The sequence below is a fragment of the Ursus arctos genome, unplaced genomic scaffold (genome assembly GCF_023065955.2).
Source record: "Ursus arctos isolate Adak ecotype North America unplaced genomic scaffold, UrsArc2.0 scaffold_1, whole genome shotgun sequence".
NCBI lineage: Eukaryota > Metazoa > Chordata > Mammalia > Carnivora > Ursidae > Ursus > Ursus arctos.
In genome coordinates, this window is record NW_026622763.1 from 12,637,802 (window position 1) to 12,659,354 (window position 21,553).

Below are 21,553 nucleotides of genomic sequence, written 5' to 3' on the forward strand. Positions count from 1 at the left end.
GGTGGCCCTGGCCCCAGAAGGGCCGTCAGCTGAATTTTCCTGGACTAGGTGAGCGCCTTCCGAAATCCGCCAGGCGGGATCCTTTTTAGGGCCGAGAAAAAGTTGCAAGTAGCAGCCCAATTCCCTGCTGCCTCTTTCTTCAGTAAAGCTAGCACCTTCAGGGCCCAGACATTTGCCCACCTTCCCTCTCCTCTTCTGGAGATAATTTGGCCAAGTCACTTCCCTATGCACAGCTGCGGTTTCCCGCTCGGGTTCACTGTTTATTTGGAATTTCTTTAAAACCAGCGGCGCCAAATTGCCCTCGCTCTGCGTCTTCTCTGGGCGGGCCTCCGCCCAGGCCTTTCGGAGCTTCCAGAAGGGCGCGGTCGGGCAAGGAAGGCGCGCGCGAGAGGCCTGGGCCTAGCTGGGACGCGTCCTTCGATCCTTCGCTCGATTTCCCACGCCTGGTTCCCCCCACTGATTGAGCTCCGGCCTTCACCGCGGGCCACCTCACTTCGGGCTCCGACCCAGTGGCGTCTCATTAGGCGGAAGCCAGGGGGAATCGGGATGTAGATCCCCCGGAGAGGACGTCTGGACCCATTTCCACCCTCATCAGACCTCGAGTTCCTTATCTATTGTCTGAAATGCCCTCACAGGCCCGAGCTCATTGGCGGTGCGTATCTAGTGTGTCGTGGTTTGGCAATGGCAGGGAAGTGAGGGGCCCAGGGTGCTGGGTGAGTGTTGGGGGAGGGGAGAATTTGAAGGCTATAGTTTCCCCGAGGCCAGTTTCATTCAGTTAAAGTAAAGGAAGTTCCCTTTGCGGAATAAAACTTTTGGGGCTCTCCAACCCGGCAGGACCTGGGGGTGCGGTATGGGGAAAGGAGGCACTGTGTGTTGTGCACCCTGCGTGCAAACTTTGGCCCCAAACAGAAGCAGCCACCAAGTGAAAGTAGGCAGAGATGTCCGGGGCCAGAGAAGGCACCACCACGGCTGACGTTCCGGCGTCCAGTGCGGGGGAAGAAGCCACCGCTGCTCGCAACCGTGACCTGGGCGAGGCGGAGGTCTCATCGAATCTGCTCATTTGCCTTTGTCCGGGACAAGCCTCGATCTCTTCCTCCCTGGACTCCCGCAGCCCCTCAGTTACCCCGGGGAGCGTTGTTTGTACCACTGCCCTCCTCTTCGGAGAGCTGCCCGCATTTGGATTTGGCCCACCAATCCGAGCAGTTCAAGGCCCGCCTGGCGAGGCGCTGCGCGCGGTCCTCCCTCTAGCTTCCTGGGCTGGGGTGGGGGACCCCCTTCTCCCCTAGAGACCCTCTAGAGCCAGAGTGTTGATGATCATTACTTTAAATTAAAAGTCCCTTTTTTCCTTCCCGTCTAAGCCTCAACTTAGTTTCAGAGAATGAAGCGTGAAAGCTCTTTTATGGAGATTACCGATGCTTCATTTATTCCCGCAAATGGCAAACACGGCCCGGGAAAAACCGAGCGAGCGAGCTCCTTGTCTCGGATCCCCAGCCGTCTCCGTGTTCACAAGCTCACTTGGCTGTGAGACGGGCTTCGGGGAAAGCCCCTGCAGTGGGCTTACCTGGGGAAGGGAAGAGCTCCTCTGCTGGGTCTGTGGCAGCCGTCTCCCGCTGATGGGATAAGGACCTAGCTACAAACCCCTGACTTGAGAGCTGAGGGATTTGGGACCAGGGAAAGTGTGTGTGTGTGTGTGTGTGTGTGTGTGTGTGTGAGGTGTCCAGTGTGTTACCCCTGAGGATCCCTGAGGTATGGAATTTATGCCTGATCCGGAGGTGCTGCTTGTCCTGCCTGCCTGGATTTCTCTTCCATTTCCTTTTGACAGTAGGATTGGGGGTGCATTGCAGGAGAGAACCAGGAGACCCATGTGCTGCTTCCTGACCTCATTTCTCGTTCCCATTCCAACCCTACACCAGCCTTTGTGACCTTCTCCATGCTGGGCCAAGTGGTTGTGTCCATAGTGACAGCTCTCTGGCCACAGTTTTATTTTGGTACATATGCACAGCCCCAAGGGCAGGCAGTCCCTTCTGGAAAGGGTGGGTCATTGTGGAAATGGATCCAGAGCCTTTTAACCTTTGATTATACAAAACTCACCTAGTGACCTGGTGGTTGTGTCCTCCCTAATCAGGAGTCCTTTGGTCATTTCACAAAGGACAGTTGGAAAGAAGGAAGGAGAAAGCCTCCAGGAGAAAAACGACAGCGAGTTCTTATTTTGAGACAGAACAGGAAAGTTTGAAGAGGGAAAAGTATATGCTCCTGGAAGGAGAATTTCCCGAGTTCAGGCTGAAATTCCTTTGTGACACAGTGTTATTAACTCCAGCACAGTGGCGTCTCCACATTCCGGCTAGCCCATGCTGGGAGCCCCTCTGACACAAAAGCTATTGTTTGTGGGGGGGAGGTGTGGACAACCAGGAGGGGCCATCAGCCCTTCCTCCTCTCACCTTACCCAGCTCACAGGTTGCAAGGAAAGTGACAGTGCTGCTTTTGTTTTAGAAGGGCTTGGTTTTTTGTTTTTTGTTTTTGTTTTTTCAAGAAGGTAGCCTATGGAAGTGGGAGAGTGGGAGCTGCCCTTCAGTGTCAGTGGACCAGGCTGAAAAAAAAAATGCACTTTTCCTTAGCTCGTAACTTGTCTATAGCTTGCCTGGGAGTCAGGCCTATGTAGGTGCCTTTTCTGCGCTTAGTGGATGATGGCTTTTATACCACAGAGGTCCTCAGTGGCCGAGAGGGGCAGTCTAAATGGGTTTTGAGAGCAAGGTCACCCCACAGAGCCTACGGAGTTTCCATGCAGAGGGGGAAGGCGAGGCTCCCTAGGTGGGGCCGAGGTGCCACATGAAATGTATGTGAACACACCACACTGAGGCGGGAAAGGAGGAAAGAGGGCTTGCTGCTTGCATGAACAGTTGCCAACTTTCATTAATTGCTCAGTCACTTTAATGTGAAAGCACATACCAAAATGCTCTAGTGCCCATTCTGGATTAATGGCCTGCAAAATTAGACGAGGAGGGGGCCAAAGTGAAAGTGGAGGTGTTCAGGACTATTCAACCCTTCTTTCACATCCAGAGGGCTTTTTGGGTGGTTTTGGTTTTTCTCCCCCCTGCAGAAAAATGCCTGAGGTGGTGGTCAGTAAATTGAAAACTTAAAACAAAAGGTATTCCTTCGTGAACAGAGGTGGAAGTCTAATGATGACAAGCATCAGAGGGAAAACCTTCTGTTGTGTCCTGATCAATTATTCAGTCACTCAGCCTGGCCTCCACCGAGTGCCCGTGATACACAGAAGTGGGCACCAGTAGGGACGGCTGCCTTATGTTCTAGGTGCTAGTTTTGGTGTGCAATAGCCCAGGTTTTCCCGTTAGCCAAATGGGTTCCGGAAGGCTATGCCTGGGTGTTTGGAATATTGTAAACAGAATCGGAGCCCATCTCTTAACTTCAGGAATGTCAGAGACAATACCTCTGGGATCGTTTTTAAACTTACAACCTGTGAAATAGAAAACAAAGTCAAGGGGAGCCTACCTTAGTTTTCGATGTCCGTAGCTTCAGGGGGGAAAAAATGCTTCCCTACTTCTCCCACATCGAATCTGTTCAGGATAGTAGAATATACCACAGATTTACAGAATTGAGAAGTTATGTTTGCTTTTCCTTGATACTTTTTCTTCTTATCCTTGTATTTGTTCGTGGGTGCTGTCGATACATGTGTCGGCATTTTGGATGGGTTTGCCTGGGAATTGTGTTTGCATGGAGCAGTGTCAACGAGCCTTTTAGGCTTTGGGTTTGGAATGGGGTAGTTAGGGCTGGAATGCAGGGTGACTCTGCATTCTGGTTGTCAAATGAAGTAGAGAAACCCGGAGGGGCATCCCTGAAACGGCTCCGGGTCTATTTTGGGGTACTGTTCCTCAGAGTGATTACCAAGGCACATATTTTCATCATCATAAACATCACATTTCCAAATGGGCAAAACTGGGGCAGAAATTTGAAACATCTTGCTGGGGCCATTCTATGCTTAAGAGCTTGCCGTGAGTTCACTGTTGCAGGCCTAGCCCTTGAAGTATACATTCTTGGGATTCTAGGGCTCTTTCTGGGATTCTTTTAGGCACAGTCTATACATGTAAACCAGTTTGAGTAAAAATGACGCAGTGAAATAGGAGTTGGTTGAACAAACAGCAGTGGGGTTCTTTAAACTGCTTCCCCTGCCCCCTTGCCCAGGCTGAGCTGTGGGTGAAGAGCAGGCCTGTGGCCAGTCTTCCTACCAAGTGTACCGTGTGCCCCCAACTTCCCGGGGTTTAATAGGGTGTAGGTAGGGGATAGACTGGGGGGACTACACCCAGAATTAATTCCCTTTTGAAATCAAGTGAATTTACCCCAAGTAAATACCTTTCATACAATCAGAGGATGATGAATCCCAGGGGCAGGAATTCAGAGCTGGCCTTTGAGTCAAAAGATGACGCACGTCTCCTTGGTGTTCAGGTTTGGAACTCAAATCCTAGGCCCTTGAAAAGTGTGTGTGTGTTTCCTCCAAGAGGTTGTGGGACCTACACAGAGGCTGCCCTTGAGTACTTCCACGTCAAGGAAGGTCCCTTTTTTTTCTTATTAATTTCTATAGTTAAGGACCTTAGAAAAGAGATGGCTCTGTGTACTTTTCCTCGGGAACACTAGACAGTGAGCTGTCAGCCTCTCTGTGGGGCAAAGGATTTAATATGCACCGAGGTGGGACGCCAACGATCAAACAGAGTGAGTTCCAGAACCACCCAGGATCAAGACGCAAAAAGGCTCCCTTGGATGTCTGACTCCTTATCTTTGGCGTCAGGACGAACGAGTCATCCCAAGTTTTCCCAAACTTACCTGGAGTCTCATCTCTGACATTGTGACAGGCAGATGCCAGAGTGGAAATGGAAGTTGAGGCCACTGTTTGACCATCTCAGCTGTTGTTTATTTATTTTCCTGTGTGGGAGGGAGTGAAGAGATTACAAGAGGAGAGGATTTCTGGAAATCTTTAACGGTAGACATAAGGCTGATCTTTTTTTAAAAAATGGAGTTTGCCGTTTAATAAATAAAACTGCACGTGTCAATCTGGGAAATGTGACGTGTGTTTGAGTGGATAAAAGATTCATGAGGCGTCAAATCATGGGATGTGCTGGCTGCAGCTTCGTTCCGTGTCTTGAGTCACATTCCGAAGAAGGCAGGTCTCTCCCCTCAGGTAACTCCGGGGCAGGCCTCAGCCTCCTAGGCCTTCGTGAGGGGGAGGAGCCGGCCAGACTCCTGGGTCCACGGTCACGTTTGTCTACCAAGTGCCTGTCCTTACTCCCCAGTCCAAGTAGTAGGAAACGCAGCCTAATGACTTCATGGGGAAAAGAGTGGAGGGGTGCCCTTGGGCTTTTGGCACTCGATTTTCTTTCTATCGCGACGTGTGTCTGAATGGTGGGAACTTTCTATCTGGAAGAGAATTATTTCCGTGCACAATTGTCTGTCCTGCTAGGAAAGTTATGGCTGCCCTATAAAAGGGGACTGCCGGTCTTCCTTTGTCCTAGGTTGGGAAGGCCTCCTGGTCAATAAATACATATTAATCATGTAAAAGGATTGACATGCAAATGAAGGGCACCATTGACAGGCCCTGGATGGAAGAGGGGAAGCCCTTCCGCAGCTGTGGTCCTGGCCGAGGAAGCCAGGGCTGCACCAGGCTCTTTGCTGGGCGTTTTCTAGAGGGTGAAACACCCTTTGCTAATAGTTACGTGAAAGAGTTAATTGAGCTGGAGATTGCTTTAGGATCTTTTGCTCGCATCCTTCTTAGTTTTGCCAAATCTCCAGGTTTGTGTTTTTTATTGTTTTGTTTTGTGCGTGGTTTTTTGTTTTGTTTTGTTTTGTAATTTAAGTCTGGCAGTGGGCAGGCCACCCTTTGGATCGCTGTGTCTCTGGGCCCAACTGGAAGTCTCCAAAGGTACTTTGTTCTTCTGATCAAAGAAAAGTTCAACCCAACAGAGAAGCGGTTAAAAGCTTAGCTGATTTTTTTGAGGAATGCTTGATATTGCAGGAATAATTATTAGTTGTCATTATGAATTACGGCTTATAAAATAGCATGTTGTACATTGTGTAGGTTTCTTCACAGAGCACAAAAGACAGTACAAAATAACCTTGCTACAGGCAGGACTAAGCTTTGATTCAGATTTTCCTACGTGCATGACACCTGTGGGCATGTTCAGTTCACAGCGATGATTTTCAGGATACATATGACCACTAAAGAATATGATTTGGTGTCAGGATAGGTACAGAAAATCTTTTGCTCTAAAGACAAAACAAAAGGCAGTATGATATACTAGCAAGTCTTTGAGGTGCATATAATTGCTTTATCCCTTATGAATTATTAGAATATAAGAAAATATCTTAGCTCCTCTGAAAGACTCAGTTATTCTATACACTGAAAGCGAAGTGAAGAGTATTCGAACAAATGGATGGTCTCACTTTGATTTTCCTCCTTTAAGGGTGCGGGATGTTTAAGGAGTGGGCAATTGAAATTTATATGATTTAGGCTCAGAGTTATGCCTAGAAGCACTTGTCAGCCAAAATGTACGTGTTCAGTAACTTTGGAATTGGACCACAAAGCAGATTTTGCTGATATTCCTGCTCAGGCCATAGGTGTCAAAATGGGCCTTAGTTTGGTAAAGACAGTGGATGTCTGCGGGTTTTGGCAAGTCAGGGCCTGGGAATCGTTCCCGGGGAGCCATGTGCATGGGCCTGCTTGCTGTCTTTCTTTTGTGGTCTGTGTCTAGTCTTATCTGGCGCTCTGCAACGGAGTAACAGGTCTCGCCACACCAACTGGAGGAAACAAGTGGGAATTAGATGGTCTTCCTCTCCTGGTGGGAAGCACTCGCCTCCCTGTCTTGTGGATTACATGTATCTGAGGATGACTGGGGGACCCAGCTCCTTCTGTGTTTTGGGGCTTTATGAGTACTCAGACTAGGATACTGACTTGTCAAAAACATTTGCGTTTTCTTCTTTAAATAAATTCACGAAACTGTTTTGTGAGGGGGCTTGTCAGCTCTGAAAATCCACACCCAGTTTAAAATCAAGCACCAAGTCTCCACAATTCTCACTATGGACATAATATGCTCTAGTGTGCCCTGCTAATGTTTATCTAGATTCTGGAAGAATCGAACGTTACCTAGAATTCGAACCTGGCGAACATGTTGTCTGTTGAATTACTGCGTGCGTGCGTGTTTGCGTGTGTGTAAAAAAAGTAGCTACCGCCAGAGATAAATTATTTAACATGATTTTCCTGTATTGTGGAGAGGCAGGCTGAGCCTCCGTTTTTGGATTATGATTTGTATTATGAAATGCTTATCAAATGTTTTCCAAAGATTAGTTTAATTTTAATTAAATAAACCTTTCTCAAGAGGAGGCTCCCAACTATTTCTTGTACCCAGAGGCTAACGTACTTGTTGGTTTTAATTATTTTCTGCTGTTACCCAAACTGCTTTGGGTACTCCCGCCCAATTAAATCAAAGGCGCAGGTTCCTTATACACAATATGTTTAATATTTAATTTTAATTAAATTAATTAAATTGTTTATTTAATTTTATGTGCATTATTGTGCATAGAATGATGCAAAATTCATGATAGGAAGAGTTAGGGTGGGGAGGTGAATCAGAGAGCTTTCAAACAAGCTAATTACGGAGCTTAAAGGAAACTTCCCTTCATTTCCAGGGAAACATCCTTCCCAGAACCTGAACTCTCTCTCCCAACGGTCCATGACTGCGGCCACGGTGGATGCGGGTCTGTTGGCCTCTTTCATCCCTTGGAGCTCGCCTTGCAATTTGCAGCTGCGGCAGCTGCTCGGCAGAGGACAGGGTATGTGCGGGCATGGACACGCTGCTGTCTCACGGCTCATGCTCGAGTGACATTTCTTCCTTTGCTCAATAAGGGGCCACCAGCACCGTGCTCCTGGAAAGGACCATTTTCTCCCAAAGACACAGGCAAAACTTCCAGAAATGTCTTCCCACTCAGGAAGGGCCCGTTCGCATGGCTTGAGCTGCCGGATCCAGGCCAGTGCTTCCAAGCGTGGAGGCCTGCGAGGGGGCTCACCTTAAGCTTGGGAGCAGTTCCTTTAAGGGAGGGGGCCGTTGGGGCTTGGCTCAGTTGCATCTTTAGGGCATGGTTTTTCAGGAATGTTTCCGCCTGCACTGTGCTAGGCTTAACTGTCTCTCGCTGGAGTGCTTAGTTCCCAGGAAATCTGATTTAACAGACGGAGAAAATAGAGACCCCGAAGCCCCCAGATTTCTCTCTCGTCTGAGTCGTTTCTAAAACAAGGGGTTCTGGAATAAAAAGTTTGAAGTGCCGGAGTTAAAGGAGCCCGCTGAATTTTGAGGCATTTTATTATCTCTTTTTCCTATTTCGCCGACTTAACAAATAATGACATTATCACCATCGTGGCCTGGCCCTTGGGGCACCTGAGCCAAATTTTCCAAACTTGACCTCACGAGGTGACGCATTCACTGAACGTCTTTTCACTTTGGGATTTTGCACATCTGGGCCACGGTTGACTATTTATATTTACAGAATTCCTCACTCTATAGATTTTTTTTTTTTTTGGGTGGAAGGGGATGGTTTCTTTTTTTGGAGCCTTCTGTTCATTGAGACTCATTAGCGGTATGTAGTGAAATATAACCTTTAACGTAATTTGCTCAGCCACTGGGAGAAAAAAAGGAGAGGAAAAAATAAATGGAAAGAAGGAAGAAAGTGAGAAAGGAGAAAGAGAGAACTGGTCCTCATAGGTGAAGCTGTTTCGATTCTAACTAACCACCTTACTTGAGAGTGGGGTGCTAAAAATAAACTCTCTTTCTCTTCTTTGCTATTGTTTGTTTGCCCCCCCTCCCCCAAGGCTGGTTTTGTTTCAGCAGATTAAATATTATCATAAAAGTAGCTGATGATGCAGGAAATTAAAAATCAGGTTGTGGAATATTTCGCAGAAGCCTTTTTATATGTACGGCACCTACCCAGATGGGGCAAACATTCGTTTTAAACCGAAAGCATTTGTCAGGATGAATTTTTGCTTCAAATTCGGGAACTACTGAGGAGCGCAGTTAGCCTGAATGGAAAATAAAAGTGGAAAAAAGAGTAAAAAAAAAAAAGTAAAATGTGAGTTTAGAGGGAAATTAACATCGGCTCACTGGGCATAGAAAAAAGAACGTCCTCACTCTCCATTTATGCTGCACATCTGTAAGCTTCAAGACATTTTTAGTGTAAAGCACAAACCTGTGTGGTTACAAGGCTGGTATCTGAGGGCAGACGCCATCGAATTTGTGGGACGCTGCCGTGTCACCACGTTTCGCATCAAATTATGAATTAAACAAGAAGAATGAATAACAAATTAGGATTCGCCTAAGCTTAGCTTTGTGCAGTGGGACAATGAAAATTTATTTGAATTCTATTCCTTGATGAGGTTACAGATTTTCTCCCAACAGAAGATACCCATTAATGCTGTGGAGACAATTATTGGAAGTTCATTTTCTGCGCCCATCTTAGAAACCTCTTCATGCAGGCAGGAAAGTCCTGTGCAGATTTCGATTTTGGATAAGCCCCTGCCCTGTGGAACTTTTCCTTTGCACCTCTTGATGAGGAAGCATTTGTTAGAAATATTTTGGAGGCGATAGCAGAATGAACAGCGCTGTGTTGTGTGTCTGTGTGGGAACGCCAGCGTGTAGGGAAACAATTGTTAAAGACGTTGGCTTTTAAGAGCCCTACGCCAGGCTAAGAAATGATAGGCTTCTGACAGCTGGACCGTTTGTGAAAAAAGAAAGAAAGAAAGAGAGACCATAATTTCCAAAGCTGACTGCGCTTTTAAAAGTACAGTCAACTCTCTTCCTCCTCACCTAACTGGAACGGGGAAATAATGTGTTGTGACCCTGGCTAATGCCTTCACCACATGCTGAAATTGGGGCGAAGAAAGGGAAGGTGGCTGGAATGCTCACGAGGGAGCAGACACGCAGACAAGTGAGATATAGTGGGAGCAATGTCTTGTGTTGCTGGATGTGAGAAAACTTTTCAAGCCCTTAATGGAACCCATATGCATCATCATTCCAAGCTGATTAAAGAGGCTAAATAGATAGACATATAAGATAGACATAAAAATATCAGCTGCTCACATACCGAGGGTATTTGGGGTGACCGCTGGTTCTTTGCTGCCTGAGCGGATGTTACACCTAAGGGATGTTGCCTTATTATTATTATTATTATTTTTATTTTTTTATTTTTTTATTTTTAAGCAACTTTTTTTACCTTTGAAGAGTTTTGGGTTCGCAGGAAAGGGATTAGAGACTATTGCCTCTTTGTATGGTTCTTGTAATCATTACAAGTTTGCCTCTTACTGAGTTCATTCTCAAGAGCCAGGTTTCTTGCTGAGGTTAGAGCTGATGCGGTTTGTGCGCCTCCGTTACAGCTCCCGTCTCCCTTGAAGAAGGTGCACCGGGCTTCTTTGCACGCAACATGTGTGTAGAAAATAAAATGACAGTGAAGCGTGTGCAAATAGCCGGTGGCTTAAAACAATAGCCAGGTTTCATCAAAGGAACAGCTTTGCCTGGACTGTTTTCAAGGAAGTGCCCCTGTGGTCTCACCTCTCCTCCCTTCCAGCCCGTCTGCTTCTGTAGACACGGTCCCTGCTAGCTTGCTGTGTCTTTCTCTGTGTCACCTTTGAGATCTGACCATAACTGGGGCAGAAGCTGACGGCTCCCCTCTTCCCCCCGCCGCCCGCTACCTTCCCTTCCAAGTCCAAGGCCTATCTGATGCCCCTACCCTCGTATTTCTGCTCTGGGGCCTCGAGCAGTAAGCAGGTAATTTATTATGTTAGGTTTTGTCTCTTAATTTCAAAAGTGGGGGGCCAGGGAGGTAGGGAGTGAGTGAGTGGTGTGTAACCCCTCTTGGAAATCAATCACCAAAGTCCCACCTCAGAGGTCTTAAAAATCTCCTATTGACTCCCTCCTCCCGCTGACTGCCTCACCCTCTCCCTGCCGCCATCCCAACGTGCTAATCACATTCAGGCCAAAGGCAGGACTGGGCTACCTGGCCGCAGCCCAGAGGACATTTTATTTTATTTACAGATGAGCTGTTAACCCCTGAAATATGGATTCATCTGGAAGCCGTGTCACAAGGAAGGCTAGCCCGCTAGGGCAGCTCCAGCCCAGAGCTGCGGCCGTACTCACCCTAATTAGCTGTGTCATTCAGAACAGAGCCCACAAGCCAGCAGGCCAGGAGGGCTGGGGGGCGCCTGGACCCCTCCCAGCCTTGCCACCTGAGGCAACATGGAAACATGTGTGCAGCCCAAGGCCTGGCCTCGGAGTGGGTTCCACTCAGGCTCTGGTGGGATCTCTGCTTTCGTTCACCAAGTGGGTTCCAAGGTGATGATCTCACCCCTGGGTTTATATGCTTCCGTGTATTTATAAATAACAGTTGACGTCTCTGAAGCACGACTTTGAACGGATATGTCCTTCTCCCCACAATAGTGTGACCGCTCATAATCTTTGAAGAGCATCTCTTTCAGAATGACCTTTATGAGTTAGTGTACAAATCACATATTCACACACATGCCCTGTCACAGACAAATACAAACAGTTTTGTGATTTTATATCCAGACCTCACTCTTGCTCAAAATGGCTTTTCCCAGCCTGATCACTCACCTTATTCATCAGACTTGGCTCAACAGGACTTTTGACTCTTTACCAAACTCACATCTTCCTCGAAGCAAGAAACTTCTCTATCACTGGGGATTTTCGAAAGAGTGTGCCACGTGCCCCGACACACTTCCAGAAGAGTTCTTAGGGGTTTTAAGCATGGCAGTTGTAATTGGAATAAACTTACGAGTCCCTGGGTATCTCTTGGAAGGTGGCAAAATACACACTGGATGTGAACGTTTTGGGTTGGTGACAATTCCATTCCCAAAACTATGTAACCAGCAGAACGGCCGTACTTCAACCCACCCCACCCCACCCCACCAAGCCAGCCTGGACCTTGCTCCACTGGTCGCTGGAGAACTATTAAATATTTGTTTGAATTTCAAGCAGGGTAGGACTGGTTCTTCAGATCTGAGGCCTAGTTTTAAAGACACAGTAAAATGTTTGGTGTAGGAGAACCTGGTAATGGTATGTCTTTAGCAAACTCTATTTGCATCTTTAAGACTTTTCTCCGGTAATATAGATGTGCGGATAACAATGACGTATAAAAATTCATTAGCCATGAAGCATGTTCTGAGACTGCGTTGTTGGTGAGGGAAGACCTAATCTTTAGCAAGTATGTTTCTTTGTTTCCATTCATTTCTTTTTTTTTTTTAAAGATTTTATTTATTTATTTGACACAGAGAGAGACAGCCAGGGAGAGAGGGAACACAAGCAGGGGGAGTGGGAGAGGAAGAAGCAGGCTCCCAGCGGAGGAGCCTGATGTGGGGCTCGATCCCATAACACCGGGATCACGCCCTGAGCCGAAGGCAGATGCCCAACCGCTGTGCCACCCAGGCGCCCCTGTTTCCATTCATTTCTTACATATATATGTTATATGCCTATATTTTGTATGTAATATGTATCTATTGTACGCAGCCCTGGGATGCCCCACCCTTTCTCCTAGGACACCGGAAGAGGGCTAATTAGGAGGGCATCTACGCTGGTAGATCTGAACCTGTGGCATAGATAAAGCAAAGGCTCCTAAAACAATTTGAGAGGAGGTAATTTGATATTTGACATTTCCTGATAACTAAATTCCCGCTTAGGCCATTTTATTTTGGATTATGTTTGTGGGCACTCTAACCCAGCCAGCGCATGATGGAGCCCGATGCTCAGCGCCTATAGGGGGGCATCCGGAGTCAAAGAGAGCCCCAGGGGCCGAGGGGAAGGGCGGGAGTGCCTGCGTAGAAAGGCTGAGGCTTGGCGTCAAGGACTCCCTGCAGGAGGCGTGGAGCATGGGGCAACTTCTCTGGCAGTCTTGACCACTACCCCCAGGAGGCCAGGCTTTGCTTTCCAGCACAGAACACAGTGCTGGGGTCAGGAGGCCAGCTTCGGCCTCCAGCTGTGCGATCTTAAGTAGGACTCTTGTCATCTCTGGATGGGAGCCTAGCATTTGCAAGATAAAATGATCCGATTAGCTCAGCAGCTCCCTACTTGAGGTCTTTGACAGGTGTATCCTGGGGTAGTGGGACCTATAGTAAGTCCCGGTGTTTTCGGTGTTTTCAGGCGGCTGCTGGAAGAACTTCCGTCCTCCACTTGCTAAGGCTGCTTTGGCCAACCACACTTGACATTTCCTAGCTTTGGGCTGGAGGTAGGGCAGCTCCTTCTGCTCACAGATGCTGTTTCATGCTGACCCGGAGCTCTGGCTGCCAGTTACATGTGTCTTTGGTTAATAAAAATGGGAAAATAAATGTATGGTTATTCAATAAATATTCAAAAATCAATAACACTTATACCTGGGATATTGTTGGCTCTTAATAAATGGTAGTCATCATCATTATTAATATTATTCTAGCTTACCTGGTTGGCAAGAGCTTTTAAAATGCAGACCCTAACAGGGACATTCATGGGGAGACAGTTGGGAGCCCAGGGGGCTGGCTTCCAGACCTTTCCAGGAAATAAAATGGGCTCAGGTTCTGCTGGCTGCAGGCTCCTGGTGTAGGAGGGTAGGGTGAGCACACGAGGCCTGGCGATCCCAAGGCACCGAATCCCAAGGAACAAAGTCTCCAGCCCTGTTTCACATAGAACCCACCCTTTTCCCCAGCTCCTTCTTAGTCCTGAGCTGACCCCGACTGCTGCGTGGACCGGCAGTCCAGCTCCGGGGGGCAGAGTCTCGAGACTGAACCTCAACAGTCTTTGAGGCTGGCTGCCTGACCCTTTGCTAACTACGGGTTACATGCTCTGATGAGAATAGGGATGGGGTCAGGGAGAGACAAGATTTACAAGGGGCGGTTTTCTTCCTCGGCGGTTTTCTTCCTCAGCGAGTTTCACATCTCCTTCTTGTCGAGGTGATGCAATTCAGAGTACAATTGCTAAACTGCTTTCATAGAATTTTATGCCACACATTATAATAACTACAATTTATTGACTGCTTCCTATATGCCCAAGCCTCTCTGGGATATTTGCATATATATTATCTCACTGACTTTTTAGACCAGCCTTTAGGGTGTATCAGTATTTCCATTTGACAATTTCAGACACTGAGGCTCGGAGAGGTTAAGTGATTTGCCCAAGATTACACAGCTCGACAGTGGCAGGGCTGGGACTTAAAGCCCAAGCTCTTTCCAAATATTAGACATTTGTTGCAATCTGATGAAATATCCCACAGTGTGAAGGAGACAAACATTAGCAAGTTTCTGAAGAGTCACAGAGTGAGAGGTAATCCAGAAATGCTTCCGGGGTGAAGAGAGTTGCTTTTGTTTTTGTTTTTTAGAAGAGAGTTTTGAGTTGGCTCTTGAAGGAGAAAGGGAACAGGGAACAGGGAATGGAAGGGTAGACTGAGCTGGGGGCCGCGTGTGTGTAGGAGAGACGGGGGAGCTGGGATGCTGGTTTTGAGGTGATGGCAGAAGGCTGAGCCTCTCTGAGGGTCAGATTGAGAGTGATGCCACCATGGTTGCCGATTTGGGGACAGGTGACATGGTTGGACACCTGTCTCTTTCCCACGACTTTGGCTCTGCCTCTCTCTCTGGCGACCAGGGACCTCTCTGCCCACTGGTGGCAAGGGCTTCTCTGGCACTCCTGCTCTGCGGACAGCAGGCAGATTCCAGGAAAAATTGGCCAGGGATTTACTTTTCTGCCCCCTTCCCTTCTCCCTTCCACCCTTCCTCCTCTTCTCCCTCTCTTTTCTCCTCCCTCTTTCCGTCCCTCCCTTCCCTCCTCCCTTCCTCTCTCCCTCCCTTTTTTTTCTCTTTCCCTCTTAATATTTACTTTTTAAGACCAGCATTTAAGCAAGAATAAAACTTAATGAGAACGACCACTCATAGCGTAGCTCTACCACCCCACCACTCCAAACCGCAATTTTTTACTTTTCTCCAGCGCTTTCTAGCTCCTCTCCATTTGTTCCCATCATACTGACAGTAGTAAACACTGGGTAGATACAAGCTTTTATTTCGTTTGATGTTGATATCAGAATCTTTTTTTCCCTATATTGTCTTTGTGATCACAAAATTATCAATGGTTGCCTGTATCCCACGGACCCAGGGGTGCCCTGATGGACGGAAGCCTCTCACCATGGCTGCATTTCTAGTTGTTTCTTTTTTGGGGGGGCTCCTTTATTGCTGCTCTTGTCACCGAGGGACCCATGAGGTGGGCAGGGACTGTGGGAGCAGAACACAGAGGGGTTGGGCTGCCAGCAGGGGTGGGGGGGGCAGGACAGGCAATAAGTCAACTGACAGAGATTCCTTGGGGGTACATGTGGCTGGGGGAAGGCAGGAGAATGGGGTGGCTCTGCCAGGGTGGCTGATGTTTATTTCTTGCAACTACTATGAGGATTGAACGTATGCATGTTTGCAAAGTGTTTAGCATTCAGTAAACATTAGTTCCCTTACTGCTGTTTCCTTCCCTTCTCCTTCAGATGGTTTTGAACAACTCGGTGGTGTTGATGATGGACAGCTATCTCTGTATAAGGAGGCTTTGGCTGTGGGCCTGGCAAAATGATGGTCAACCCATTCATTCAACAGATGTTTGCAGAGCACCTGCTATGCTCCAGAATGTGGGCCTGAATGAGACGGGCAAGACCTCTGCCAACATAGACCTTACAGCCTCGTCGGAGAGACAACCAATGAACAGGTAAACACAAAGATAAGCATTTCCCAGAATGTTTACATTCGAAGGTCAGTGGTGGCAGCTGAATTTTATATGGAAGGGTCTGGAGGGCTATTTGGTTGGAAAGCAGGGCTAGAGGGTCTGCCTCAAAATGGTTTATTCTTAAGTTGGGAGTTTATTTGGATGCGTCTTTGGGAGTGAGCCATTTAGGATTTTACGGGAGGAAGAAGCTGGTGTAGGCTTTCCCCAAAGCCCATCCTCTTGTGCCAACACTGTTGAGGGGATAATTAATGTTTGAGCCAAATTCTGCACAATGAGAAGGAATCAGCACATGAAGTTCTGGGGGAAGAGGTGTGTGGCCCAGGCCAGCACTCAGGGAGGTGTGGGAAGAGGGGGCAGGGTATGCGGGGTGGGGGGACGGCTCCGGGAGGCTGAGCAGGCAAGGCCTGTGGACCAAGGCACAGGTTGCTAGGGTTTGATTTCCAGTGCCGGAAGTCACTGCAAGGCTCTCAGCAGGGCTGGGGTGCCCTGGTCGGATGCAGGGAGTAGACATTTAGACATTAAAAAATATTGTAGATGAAGCGGTAAGTATGAACGGCAGACCCAGGCGTGATCAGGCCTATCTGGGCATGTGACACGTGCTGGGTCCTGCCGGCTGAAATAGAAGGTGAACTGGGTGCTGTGGCCAACGAGACGCTCAGAAGAGCCGCCACAGTTGCGATGTTTCTGTGACTGTGAGGCCAAGGGGAGGCCTGGGGAGGAATCTGGAAGAAGTCTGGGTGGGGGACAGTGTCCACGGTGTGGGGGATAGGAAGGCTGGGGCCATGGTGCGTGGGGGGTCCGCTGGGTATCGGATGCCTCCCCTTTTCCTCCTGATGTGGCTCCCCTGATCAATGACTGTGTTCATGGACCCGCCAGGCCTCAGGCTGGCTCAGCTTCTCCCTGGGCATTCGTGAGCTTCCTTGGGTTCCGAGGGCCTGGCCGCGTTTGCTTCTCTCAGGAGTCCTCTCTATCCCCTGCTGCCGCCAACTGTAGACCCATGTCTACGGGGAACACGGATCGTTGTGATTCTCATGATTTTTCCGGAGCGAGTGCATGTCTATCAGCTCCCCTGTGTACACGTATCCAGACATTTCTGATCACACCCACTTGTGTGGCTTCTTGGAGCCACACAGATCCTCTGACGTGTATCACCCCACACGTGGGCCCGATCCGCCAGGCCCTAGCAACCCACAGATGTTTGTGGACATTCGTGGACCTGCCACACAGCAACCCACCTCATCTGTTGGATTCACACCCAAACTCCCAGCACAAAAGCTGCACCAGCAGAAGATTCTTGGTAGGAGCAGGTCTGGGTATCATGCGCCGTCCGCGAGGCTCAAAATGCAAATTCCGTAGACAGGTGACTCTGAAACTGCTTCAGGACCCCTTAGTGAGTCATGAAATCAATTCACAGGGTTGCAACTAACTTCCAGAAAAAGTGCAGTAGATAAATTTGAGTGGAATAGGATGGGAAATAGGTGTCGGTCTGTCCTACGTAGTGTAATGTAATGTGAGCTTTTTTTCAAATGTGTATTAGGTGCATGGATTGCAGTGTAATTTTTTGTTTGTACTGTGACTTGTGGCAGAAAACGGTTGAAAGGCTCTACGAAACTTTCTTTCTTCGTCTAGCACTGTGATGGGCAGTACAAGAAGCCCTTTCCCCTCCCCTGCCCTCCGGAGATGCTGGCTAGTGGGATCCTGAGCCCCCGCAGGGCTCGGTGATGTGGCCTAGTTGTGCCCTGACCCAGCGTGGGTAGAGGGGTGAGGCTGGGAGCTGAGATGTTGTCTGGTGGGTTGGCTGAGAAAGAAGCCAGGAGATGCTTAGAAACCTGAATGGGCAGGACGAGTGGAGGGGTTGGTGGTGGCAGAGGGGTCAGCAGTGACAGAGGCTGAGGCTCCAGCCAGGTGTGGGTGTGGGGTGGTTGGGGTTGGGAATGCAGGTGGAGGACAGACTTGTCTTCTGTGAAGGTGGGTAGTGAGATTTGTCACCATTCTATTGAGTATGGGTGGCAAGGGAGACTTTCAGTCGGCCACAGCCATGGCGGTCCTGGGTAGGGCCTGGGAGACAGTATGGGTCAGAGGTGCAGGTTTGGGGTCTGTTGCACGGGTGGGAGCAAAAGTGGGCTCCAGGGGTGCAGGGGGTCAAGAAGAGGCCCAGGAGAGAGCCCTGAGAACCACTTCCATGCAAGGAAGGACCAGAGGCAGGGACACTTTGATGGGGGTGGGGTAGGGAGAGGCCATTCTAGAAGCCACGGGGCAAGTTCCAGGGAAGAGGCACGGCCCGCTGTGTCCCAGGCATCACTGAGCAGAGGATCTAACCAGAGTGGAGACCTGAAACAACCAGAGAGCTGCTGGGGGCTGAACTTCATGCTGCCAGCTCAGTGAGCCAGTGGTCCCTGAGGCCTGCCAGAACTTTTCTCAATGTGTCGTCATGAAGAGCCGGAGAGGAAGAGAGTGAGGTTGGGACAGGGTGCAGGTAGAGCTGCACTGTCAAGCTGGCCACGCCACTGGCCTCCCTTCCTCTTGGCCGCTGAGTGACACAGTCTCCTACAGCAGCAAGGGACTTCGGGAGACATGAGTTCTAACTCTGGCCATCAGGAGCTCCCCTCACTCTCCATAGGCCTCATTTCTTTTTTTTTTTTTTTAAAGATTTTATTTATTTATTCGACAGAGATAGAGACAGCCAGTGAGAGAGGGAACACAAGCAGGGGGAGTGGGAGAGGAAGAAGCAGGCTCCCAGCAGAAGAGCCTGATGTGGGGCTCGATCCCCCAACGCCGGGATCACGCCCTGAGCTGAAGGCAGACGCTTAACTGCTGTGCCACCCAGGCGCCCCTATAGGCCTCATTTCTTGACTGAAAAATGAATGGGATATCACCAGAATCAGCTCTGACTTCTCTAAAATTCTTTAAGGCCATCTGTGCAATGGGGTCGATCATCCTTGCCCTTCCTCCTTCACAGGAGGAATGCTTTTGAGAATCGTCAAGAACCACCAGAGCAAGGGTGTTAAGACTATAGTCATCATTCTGGATATTTACCCAAAGAAAATGCATACACTAATTTGAAAAGATACACGCACCTCTGTGTTTTCAGCAGCATTATGTATAATAGACAAGATACGGAAGCAGCCCAAGTATCCATCACTAGGTGAATGGATTAAGAAAGATGTGGTATATATACACAATGGAATATTACTCAGCCATAAAAAAGAATGAAATCTTGCCATTTGCAAAACACGGACGGATCTACAGGGTATTATGGTAAGAGAAGTAAGTCAGACGGGGCGCCTGGGTGGCACAGTCAGGTGAGCATCCGACTCTTGGTTTCAGCTCGGGTCGTGATCTTGGGGTCATGGGATTAAGTCAGGCTCTGTGCTCAGCCTGGAGTCTGCTTGCGACTCTCTCTCTCTCTCCCTCTCTGCCCTGCCCCCTGCACGCATGCTCTCTCTCTCTCTCCCAAATAAATAAATCTTTAAAAAAAAGGAAATAAGTCAGACAGAGAAAGACAAACATCATATGATTTCACTTATAGTGAAGCCTAAAAAGCAAAACAAATGAATAAGTACACAAACAAACAACGAAAATAGAAACAGACTCGTAACTATAGAGAACACACCAATGGTTGCCGGAGGGGAGGGGTGTTGGGCATGCGGAAAATAGGTGAAGAGGATTAACAGATCCAGACTTTTAATTATGAAATAAATAAGCCACAATGATGAGAAGCACAGCGTAGGGAATACCGCCTATAATATTGTTGTAACTTTGTGTGGTGACGGATGGTAACTAGACTTACGGTGCTGAGCATTTCATAACGTATGTAAGTATTGAATCAGTATGTGGTATGCCTGTATATTTGATATCATATATCAACTATACTTCAATTAGAGATTTTGAAAAGGGTTACGGTTGTTAACAATTAGATTTAAAAGGGCCCTCAGCGGCCTGAGGTCGCCAAGTAACTGTCAGATCCCTCAATTTCTTTCTCCTTCCTCTCCATCTCCCTACCTGTTTGACGCTGTATTCTCAAAATTGTGCACAGTGGTTGGTAAAAATGGGGGGATAGGAGGAACTGAGGCAGGAACTTATTAACCTAGTGAGTAATTGTTGGGCATGGACTGGGTGCAGGTCTCTGTTAGATGCTGGGGTTACCATGGAGACCAGGATACAGGACTGGCCGCGAAGGCTTCCCGCTGCTTGCACTGTAGCTTTTCAAACCCGGATTCCATGCGTCCCATGCTAGACCCACCTCTCTCAAAGCTTCACGGAGGCCACCTGGGCATGTGTCTGTTCAAAAAACTCCATAGGGGATTTAGTTGCACTTGGAAAGGTGAGGACCAACCACTGAGTTGGGAAGTCGCGAAGCAGCTCCCTGAGATGGAGTGGTAAGTGCTAGAAGAGAGTGGGGTCGTGAGTGCTGGGACAGAGTGCTAAGGAACCCCAGAGCAGGGGTATGTGAACATAGTTGTAGTCAGGGAAGACTCCCTGAAGGAGATGCTGCCAGGAAGAGGGAATAGCAGGCGCGAAGGCACGGAAGCTTTAAATGGATGGCCATATGCTGCCTTAAAGGTTTCTTCACATAAACGGCACAGTCTAGCTTACAGGTATACCTCATAGGCAAGCCCACCTGTGACCCTGAGAAAGTCCCATTGCAGACCCTTTCCTTTTCACAACTCGGGCTGGCTTCCGTCGTGAGGCTGGATGTGTTCGCTGGGGGAGCCCGTTCCTGTTAATAATGGGTTTATGCAAATAAGGGTAGCAGCCATATTAAACCCCACCAGGGTGAGAGGCTTTGCTCAGATTTCACCAGGATCAGGCAGGAACAAATGGGTGGATTTACCAAGGCCTCATTATGCGTAGGTCTGTTCTCCATTGTTGCTAGCTATGGTAAAGAAAACATTATTCCCGTCATCTTAACAGTTCAGAGAGATGGAGTGACTTGCCCAAGGTCACACAGCAAGCGAGTGCAGCATGAGGATTTGGGTCTAATCCTATTTGGGCACACAGTGAGGTGGCTAAGAGTGTGGTAGCTAGATTGCCTGGGCTTGAATCCTCATCCGTGTTTCTGTGGGATCTCAGGGCAATTTCCTTCAGCTCTGGGCTCAGTTTCCTCATCTTTAAGAAGGCGAGGCTGACAGAGCCTTCTGGTAGGGCTGTGGTGAGGACTGAATGAGCAGCCCCTGCACATAGCGGGTGCCCAGTCAGTGGTACTGAGAATGCCCCAATGCTGGTGGCAGTCACGCCCACTCTCAAGTCTGGGCTCCTGTCCCATCACACCCAGGGAACAGGTACGAGGGACTCAGATTTGGCAGTGCCCAGACTGCCTACCAGATCTGACATTCCGGAATGGGTTGTGAGGCTCAGTTTCTGGAAACCCAGCTGAAGTCCTTGGATAACGTGCCTGGAGGCAGGTGGATTGCCCCTTTCGACCTTCCTGAGCACCCAGTTTGCTCGACTTGGCAGAGGCCGGTGCAGGGACAGAAGCCTCCCTGTCTCGTCTGGGATGGTGTTGGTCAGCTCCTGTCGGGAGGCTGGGCTGCCTTTTAGGGCTCTGGGGCAAACTATGCATGTCAGAGTAAAATGGGTTGTTCTGGAGAGGGCTCTGGCCTACCTGCGCCAGCAGCAGCCAGGAGAGAGAGAGAGCAAGAGAAAACTCTGGAAGTAGCCGATTTTCCGCAAGTACTCGGCTTTAATGCCCTTTGGATGAAATTTCTAAAGGGCCTGTGTGCAGGGGCAGGCACCGTGGCAGGGCGCAGGGCTGTCAGAGGCTGCCAGGGCATGGC

At 48.7% G+C, this 21,553-nt stretch overlaps 1 protein-coding gene across 6 annotated transcripts in view; it reads left to right on the forward strand.

The window, feature by feature from the left end:
* Positions 1-21,553, forward strand: part of EN1 (engrailed homeobox 1) — an 81,545-nt gene that overhangs the window by 12,857 nt on the left and 47,135 nt on the right. For all 6 annotated transcript variants that reach the window (XM_057317285.1, XM_057317277.1, XM_057317283.1 and 3 more), the window contains exons 3-4: positions 7,690-7,833; positions 15,544-15,758. The gene's annotated coding sequence lies outside the window, so the exon portion shown is untranslated. The remainder of the gene's footprint in view (positions 1-7,689; positions 7,834-15,543; positions 15,759-21,553) is intronic.